Source organism: Berghia stephanieae, chromosome 2 (assembly GCF_034508935.2).
Source record: "Berghia stephanieae isolate SIO BIC M18660-M18661 chromosome 2, UCSD_Bste_1.3, whole genome shotgun sequence".
Lineage (NCBI taxonomy): Eukaryota > Metazoa > Mollusca > Gastropoda > Nudibranchia > Aeolidiidae > Berghia > Berghia stephanieae.
Genome location: NC_088361.1, coordinates 111,449,589 through 111,459,716, shown reverse-complemented (window position 1 = coordinate 111,459,716; position 10,128 = coordinate 111,449,589).

The window sequence follows — 10,128 nt, the reverse complement described above, 5'->3', positions numbered from 1 at the left end:
AATAACAAAGACATGATTGACGTCAACTTCAGACTATCCTCTATAAACTCCTTCTATCATCCGAGTTGGGTTTATTCAGTACATTTAACTCAATAAGTCTGAAAATAGTAAATAGACATGTCAGAATTAATAAAAAACATACATCGAAGCATCGGGAACAAGACATATGAGAGAGTTTTTTTCGAATATATATATATCCTTTCTTTAAAAAATATAGCATTGTGGAGAACATTGTGCTTATTTGAGTCAATAAAAAAATTGATACGGCGCACAACTCTACTGAAAGATTTGAAAATTAGGAATGTATTATTTTTACAGATAGATAAACAGGTAACTTGATTTCCTTTTATAATTTAAAGTCAGTTTGAAAGTTCGTTGAGTCAAACAGATATCATAAAATATGTACCGACGACGACACTTACACTCTCAAAATAAACTAATGTTGACACTGTAAAAAGTTGTCAATTTGCGTCATCTATTTATGACATCAAGTATTATTATTACTTCCGTTGTGTTGTTGATTTAGCGGTGATCAGTGTTGTTATGTATGTTCTAATAGCGTGTATGTTTGTGTGTGTGTGTGTGTGTGTGTGTGTGTTTTGTGTGTGGTGTATACATGTGTGTGTGGGTGTTGGCATTTTTCAGCAAATCGTGGCATTCATAGTGATATTATTCACGTGATCACATGAAGGTATTTCAGTCGCCATTTTGATTCTTCTTTTACTATTAGGGTTAGCTCGAGTTCGAGGATATTTCTTTTTTTATTAAGGTTAGTCATAAGTCTCATTAAAGGTGCTAGGATGTTTGTTTTTCCATAAGTTAAGTAAAGGGGAGACATTCCGAAAGCTTCTACATCCCCAGTATTCTTTAAATTTGTATTTTCACCTTTGATCTTTTGTCAGGCGTTTATTTATTCAATTTGTCATGATTTTTCTATTAGGGTTAGCTCGAGATCGGATGATTTTTTTTTCCTATTAGGGTTAGTCATAAGTATTATTAAAGTGCTAGGGTGTTTGTTTTTCCTATTGGGGTTAATCAAAGGTACTAGGTTTAATTTTTTCTTGTAGTTAGTTGAGGGAATATATTATTAAATATATTATTGGGCCACACAGAAAAATCAACCGAAGATATACCAAATTACACAGACAACGTTGTTTACCAATCTGCCCTCATTAAATGATGGTGAGTACAGTATCGAATGAAAATAGTTCTTTCCCCGCGAAATTGCGGGCTTTTTACTAGTATATATATATATATTTTATATATATATATATATATATATATATATATATATATATATATATATATATCGCAATATACACTCGAAGTCTCAAAGCGCTTTACAAGGGTCCCAGGCCAACAGCAACACCTGGCATGTAGGACGCGTCATGACGCCTGTTAGGCGATATTACAATTTTTTTCCGAAACAGACGACGCTGTTAACGGCCAGGTACTCATTGTACACCCGAGTACCGTAAGAGAATGTGAGTAAAAAGCCTTTTAACAAGGACTCAGCTAAGTTCGAACCGGGACATTCCGATCCGAAAGCGAGAGTTATACCACGTGACCAGATAGCCGCCTACAACTGAGACAATCACATACAATGGGCACAATAATATACTCTGAATACTTCCTGTGGAGCACAACGCCTTCAAATGATGTGTAAATAATAATAGTTCAAGACTTGTGCGGCTATGTGGACTTGTGGTATGACACTCGCTTTCGGATCGGAAGGTCCCGGGTTCCAGCCTCGCGCTCTGCGCATAGTTGAGTCCTTGGAAAAGGCTCTTTACTCACTTTCTCTCACCGTACTCAGGTGTAAAATGAGTACCTGGCCGTTAACAACGTTGTCTATGTCCGAAAAATTGTAATATCGCCTAACAGGCGGCATGTCCCGTCCTACATGTTAAATGCTGCTGTTGGCCTGGGACACCTTGTAAAGCGGTTTGAGACTTCGAGTGGATATTGCGCAATATATAAAAGCTCTCGTTCAATTAAACATGATGAATGAATAACTAAAGACGAAGGAGAGATGAAATATTTTTATGGTTTTTAGAATATTCTATGGCTCGTTTTTGTTTACTTGAGCATTAGTATATTATAGATAGTATGCGCTTGGCCAAGGAGTTCACAACATTGCCATCCGGAAGTATAACGGACCAACACACAAACTCCGTGTAACCATGAACTTTTATAGTCTGGTTAATACAGTTTAGTGAGAACAACTCACAAACGCGGATGGCAAAAACAATAAAAAAGGCCTGAGTGACGTCATCTGCATACTATCTATATGAGACGATGTCAAAAGCTGGTTTTTGTGACGTTTGCCATAAAAAAAAAAAAAATAATAATAAATTCCACTTATTCATCCCTAAGAGGAAATGTTTCTTTAGGACCTATTCCAAGTGAAGGCTGGAATAAACCAGGCGTCAGCCGCAGTGCAGTGCCGCAAAGTAGGCAAAGGCTAGGTGACTTGCTCAAGGTCACACAGCGCGACGGTAAGTCGAACTCGGTACCTTTCGGGTACGAAGCAAAGACCTTACCGCTGAGCCACGCTGTCCCATAACAAAACATTCCAATACTAAATTATTTGGACAAAAAAAAAAAAAAAAGGAAATATTCCCTGACACCTGTTTCTTTGAGTTAAATAATGAAAAATAAACCAAAAACTGACAATCTGGTATCCACATTATAGTAGATATAGCTTTTCAAAGTGTCGAAAAAGTATGGACAAAATTGACTCTCCGTCCACACTTTTTTGAGTTTTGAAACTATTTCTGTTGTTCTATTAGAGATGCGTATACGAGATGGAAGTCGGTTTGGACGAATTCAATCCCTCGAGGGGGCGGAGACATACACTCCTCTAAACTGGGGGGGGGGGGGGGGGGGGGGGGGAGAGAGAGAAAATTGCCAGGCTTCTCCACCAACAAGAGGAGACACTGGGTGGTAGCGAATCGGCTGCGGTCGAGAACCTGCCTAACGGCAAAATCGCTTCATTAGTGGGGATTTTCCACCTGTCCAACATGTACCCGATGTGGGATGGAACCCGAGACCACAGAACATCTAGTTGAACGGTGCGTTGTTTGCGACGGTGCACGAGTGCGGTAAAGAATTTGCTGACTGGATCGATCGCCATAACATAGTATTGATAATAATAATAATAATAATAATAATAATAATAATAATAATAATAATAATAATAATAATAATAATAATAATAATAATAATAATAATAATAATAATAATAATAATAATAATAATAATAATAATAATAATAATAATAATAATAATAATAATAATAATAATAATAATAATACAGCGCTCATTCTCGTGTAAAACACAAGCTCTGGGCACTTTACAATATAAATTATAAATTTTAAGTGAAAAAAAAAGTATTGTGAGCACCATTAGAAACTTTTGCTGTTCTATTGGATCGCCAGTTTTATTTTTGTTTTGTTGTCTTTTGTTTTTCTTTTTCTTACATTATTTAGCAGATAGAGACTGGTGAAAACGATTTTATAAAAATCTTAGTGTCTTTTCAAAATAACTTATCATTGGAGGTTTTTTTTTTTTTTAGAGAACACCACAACTACTGCCTTTTTGCGCATCATATCCACTTCAGGTGCTAGAGGCGCTTTTCAAGGATCCCCAAGACAACAGCAACACTTAACATGTAGGACGAGACACAACGCATGTAATGCGATATAACTTTTTTTTTATCGGACAGAGACAACGCTGTTAATGGCCAGGAATTAATTTGACACCGGAATACGGAGAGAGAGAGAGAGAGAGAGAGAGAGAGAGAGAGAGAGAGAGAGAGAGAGAGAGAGAGAGAGAGAGAGAGAGAGAGAGAGAGAGAGAGAGAGAGAGAGAGAGAGAGAATGTGAGTAAAGAGCCTTTTCCAAGGACTCAACTATGCGGCATTCTGAGCGGGACTCGAATCCTGGGCCTTCCGACCCGAAGGCGAGCGTCATACCACAAGATCACACAGCCGCACAAAATAAATATATCAAAATATCCAGCAGAAAGCCATATTATGAAAACAGCTTAAAAATTATATCACTTTCTACCAGTTTTTGTTTTTCATAGCGATCCAAAATATGATAGAACAAAATTCAACCAGACTTGCCTTTATCTCTTCTCACCGGGGAGAGATAGAGAGAGAGAAAGAGAGAGAGAGAGAGAGAGAGAGAGAGAGAGAGAGAGAGAGAAGGGGGGGGGGGGGGCGGAGGGGTCTCGCCCCACAAACAAGAAGATTGGTTTCAATCTCAGGTTGAGTTGTAATTTTTTTTTTTTTCTGATAGCTCTGCTAGTATCCGGGGATGCAAGGAATCTCCATCTGGTCCTGACAGCTGCTATTCATGGGACCACTCCAAAGACAGACCTCTCTGCGGCATAATACTAATAATATATGTCCCAACATTGCCATCTTCTCCTTTTAATAAAACCCTCCAGAGACTCCACCTCTACACTATCTCTCGTGTCCTCATTTGAAATTGAACTCGGCCAAAACATGTTGAAGATTTGTGGAAAACATTTGTTTTGGAATACCTTACCTTTATCGATGTTATTTTCTGTGATCTTCCAACACTGGATTCGTAGTGCAGAACATTCAAGACAAACACTTACACAATTGTCGTATGGAAATGACAAAGTTAGAAGAGAAAGCAAACCTTAAAGATCTTTGAACCCATGTATTCAGGTTGGGGAAAGTGTTCATTTCATGTACAAACTCCATAGGGATTTTCACGAACTTCTAGAATTCTATGCCCTAACCAAAGCCAAAAAACTGTACTCTATCTTTTTTTTTTTAATCAAAAGTCAAAATACGATATTGCAAACACTTAAAACAATATAATAATGATTAATGCTACTACTACTACTACTACTACTACTACTACTACTACTACTACTACTACTACTACTACTACTACTACTACTACTACTACTACTACTACTACTACTACTACTACTACTATCACTACTAATACTACTACTACCACTACTACTACTACTACTACTACTACTACTACTACTACTACTACTACTACTACTACTACTACTACTATAGATAGTATGCAGATGACGTCACTCAGGCCTTTGTTATTGTTTTTGCCATCCGCGTTTGTGAGTTGTTCTCACTAAACTGTATTAACCAGACTATAAAAGTTCATGGTTACACAGAGTTTGTGTGTTGTTCCGTTATACTTCCGGATGGCAATGTTGTGAACTCCTTGGCCAAGCGCATTCTATCTATTACTACTACTACTACTTCTACTACTATTACTTCTACTACTACGACTACTACTACAACAACAACTACTACTACTACTACTACTACTACTACTACTACTACTACTACTACTACTAATAATAATAATAATAATAATAATAATAAAATATAATAATAATAATAATATAATAATAATAATAATAATAATAATAATAATAATAATAATAATAATAATAATAATAATAATAATAATAATAATAATAATAATAATAACAACAACAACAACATTCGTGTCTACTACATCAAAGACAATTGACAATCAAATGACTCACTCATAACTGTCTTGGGGTTGTTGTTTAAAGGATTAACAACGAGTGTGTAGTGTGTACCTACCGTCCATCAAAACCACATTCCAACCTCAAGACTCAAGACACAACAATAATAATATATGTCAGATAACTTTGCTTACCAAACTATGTCTGCCTTATCCGACAAAACACTTTAAATTTTTTATTTTTTTGGATAAAAATAGAATAAATAAAATCCCTTTATTCATCCCCAATTCTTCAGTCAGCAACTAAAACAATAAAAATATAATAATTAATAATAATAATAATAATAATAATAATAATAATAATAATAATAATAATAATAATAATAATAATAATAATAATATAATATAATAATAATGAAACAAAATAAAAATATCCCATCGGGGAAATTTGTCTTTTGGGTCTATTCCAAGGGAAGACTGGAATAACCCAGGCGTCAGCCGCAGTGCAGTGTCGCAAATTGAGCAAGGGCGAGGTGACTTGCTCACGGCAACACAACGAGGTGGTTAGTCGAGCTCGGTACCTTTTGGGTACGAAGCAAAGACCGTACCGCTGAGCCACGCGGACTCTTTCACTTGAGCTTTTATGGACGCTGAAAGTGACAAAAAGTGAAAAAGGAGGAACATTTTAAACGGCTGACTTCGAGTCCCATTTATAGTGGACTAACCCCCACTTTTAGAGCAATTGGGATGATACATTATCGTTAGGTCTTTTGGGGTCATATTTTGTCTCTTTGTTTACATTGGAGATCCGCCATTTTGTTTGCAGGACTTGACTCACCTAAAAATTTTCGTTTGTTTTACTTTTCAGTTGGGGAGACATCCTGACCCCCCCCCCCCCCTCCCTCTCTCTCTTTCTCTCTCTCTCTCTCTTCTCTCTCTCTCTCTCTCTCTCTTCTCTTGTCTCTCTCTCTCCCTCTATCTCTCTCGCTCTCTGTCTCGTTTTTAAATTACCCCTTTTTGTCTTTATATATAAACTTTAAAAAAATATGTTTATCGAAAAAAAGTGACGTGTCAATCTAAGGCGGAGGGAAATTATTCCGCCAAAGCTGGCAAAGTAGTCCGGCAAAAAAAAAAAAAAAAGAAAAGAAAAAAAAAAAGAAAAAGAAAAAGAAAACAATTATTTACCAAATTTAGACAATTGCGCTCCCAAAATAATGACATTTTCGTGTTCCTTGACTCAAAACACATATAAATAAGATATTTGACCAGAGATCATGGGAGTTGATGTTGTTCTAAAAATGGTCCTTTCTGATTAAAAAAAAATATCCCCAAAACTGGACCAACGGCAACACGTCACATAATATAGGGAATGAGATTAGCGGAAGAGTAGCGTCCCTTGATTGGACGTCACCGGTGGAGAAGTTATTTGTAAAGAAACCAACTACAAGCCAAGCGCTCCAAATACAAAAAAAAAATATTATTCATATTTCTGTACAAAAATGCATATCATAATCAACGTTATGTTTTTTGTACAGAAATATAAATAATAAATTTTGTATTTGGAGCGCTTGGCGTGTAGTTGATTTGTTTACAAATAACTTCTCCCCCGGTGAGGTCCAATCAAGGGACGCTATTCTTCTACTAATCTCATTCCCTATAGAACGAGTCGTGATGACGTCTGTTAAGTGATATTACCTTTTTTTGCGACAGAGACAACGCTGTTATCGACCAGGTATTCATTTTACACCCTGAGTACGGTGAGAGAATGTGAGTAAAAAACCTTTTTCAAGGACTCAACAATGAGCCGATCGAGGCTCGAATCCAGGACCTTCCGATCCTTATAACTCTCTCGAGTTCATATGCATGGAAGTGAGGGTGAACTCGAGAGAGAGAGAGAGAGAGAGAGAGAGAAAGAGAGAGAGAGAGAGAGAGAGAGAGAGAGAGATAGAGAGAGAGACAGACGGCGATGTGGTCTAGTGGTATGACACTCGCTTTCGGATCGGAAGGCCCTGGGTTCGAGCCTAGTTGAGTCCTTGGAAAAGGCTCTTTACTCACATTCTCTCACCGTACTCAGGTGTATAATAAGTACCTGGTCGTTCACAACGTTGTCTTTGTCCGAAAGATTGTAATATCGCCTAACAGGCGTCATGTCCCGTCCTACATGTTAAATGTTGCTGTTGACCAGGGACCCCTTGTAAAGCGCTTTGATCACATTTAATGGATATTGCGCTATATAAAGCTCAAGTTAAAGAGAGAGTTGTACCACTAGACGACCAAACAGCCGTACACTAAGATGAATCCGGGCGTTTTGTCGGTGTACGAAATATCCGCCGCGACGACCGCGACGGGTGAAACGATTGTCTGCAAATCGCAAGCAACTGGCCGGCCAAACAACCCAATCCAACTAATGCAGGCCGCCGAATGACAAGATCTCGCCGGGACCGACAAGACGCCACGTAAAAACAAACAACCCTGAGATGTTTCCGAAAGTTTTGTTCGAATTTACCCGAGTGACAGGTAAGATTTTCAATTACTTATTATCATATTAAACGCCAATGGCAAGGAGGCAAATTGCCGAGTATGAATACAATTATATTAAATGCACTTCAATGCACCGCTACTTTCTCTCTGCGCCACCCAGAGTTATGTACCCTGGCGCCCAAGGGAGGTAATGTAATAAATATGGAATATAAAATTATGTCGTCCGCTACTTACTTTAAAAGGTTGCGTATAATATTTAACTCATTTAATAGCGTGTTCGACTCTTGGTCAAGGACACTCTATTGGTCACTTATGGAATCCAATGATAGACTTAGTCATGAAATGACGGGGACGCAGATCAATGTCTCCCATGACAGATAAATATAGAAACTTGAGTTTTAATATAGCGCAATATCGACTGAACGTGCTCAAAGCGTTTACAATGGGTCCCTGACAAACAGCTAAACATAACATGCAGAACGAGACAGGACACCAGCAAGAAACAAAAACACCAAAGAAAAAAAATAGGAAAAAAATGTACGAACATACAAAATTTAATCATAATTTCTTTTTGACGAAGACGACATTGAAAAAAAAAAATAGCACATGTGGGCGGACTTCAGTTGTGACGTAGTACACATTTTTTTTTCACTGTACAGAAGTTAAATCTGATTCCCGTGTAATCTTTACTTGCGGACTTCAGCTATGACGTAGTACACTTTTTTTTTTCACCGTACAGAAGTTAAATCTGACTCCCGTGTAATCTTTACTTGCGGACTTCAGCTGTGACGTAGTACACCTTTTTTTTTCACCTTATAGAAGTTACATCTGACCGTAGCCATCGTTAAATTATATCCCGGCACTGAAACCCAAAAAGACGGGTATTTTGACGTCATTATTTGGTTTTTTGCACCGCCTAGTGAGTTGCCGTTGGTAGTGCTCATGGAAACAAGTGGTCTCATTGGTTGAACTATTGAATACAACTCGCGATTTGTTTTCTTTTGTGGCCAAAGACTGGCATTTTGACGTCATTTTTTGGTCAGTGTCAGGCCATAGCCATCGTTATGGTCAGGCTATAAGTTACCGATGGCTACGATCTGACTCCCGGTTAACCTTTACTTGCGGACTTCAGTTGTGACGTAGTACACATTTTTTTTTCACTGTACAGAAGTTAAATCTGATTCCCGTGTAATCTTTACTTGCGGACTTCAGCTATGACGTAGTACACATTTTTTTTCACCGTACAGAAGTTAAATCTGACTCCCGTGTAATCTTTACTTGAAAACTTCAGCTATGACGTAGTACACATTTTTCTCACCGTACAGAAGTTACATCTGATCGTAGCCTGACACTGAAACCCAAAAAGACTGGCATTTTGACGTCATTATTTGGTTTTTGCACCGCCTAGTGAGTTGTCGTTAGTAGTGCTCATGGAAACAAGTGGTTCCATAGGTAGAACTATTGAATACAACTCACGATTTGTTTTCTTTTGTGGCCAAAGACTGGCATTTTGACGTCATTTTTTGGTCAGTGTCAGGCCGTAGCCATCGTTATGGTCAGGCTATAAGTTAAAACGATGGCTACGATCTGACTTCCGGGTAACCTTTACTTTCGGACTTTAGCTATGACGTAGTACACATTTTTTTTCACCGTAAAGAAGTTAAATCTGACTCAATGTAATCTTTACTTGACAACTTCAGCTGTGACGTAGTACACATTTTTTTTCCCCGTACAGAAGTTAAATCTGACTCCCGGGTAACCTTTACTTGCGGACTTCAGCTGTGACGTAGTACACATTTTTTTCCATCGTACAAAAGTTACATCTGACTCCCGTGTAATCTTTACTTGAAAACTTCATCTGTGACGTAGTACACATTTTATTTTCACCGTACAGAAGTTACATCTGATCGTAGCCTGACACTGAAACCCAAAAAGACTGACATTTTGACGTCATTATTTGGTTTTTGCACCGCCTAGTGAGTTGCCGTTGGTAGTGCTCATGGAAACAGGTGGTCTCATTGGTTGAACTATTGAATACAACTCGCGATTTGTTTTCTTTTGTGGCCAAAGACTGGCATTTTGACGTCATTTTTTGGTCAGTGTCAGGCCATAGCCATCGTTATGGTCAGGCTATAAGTTA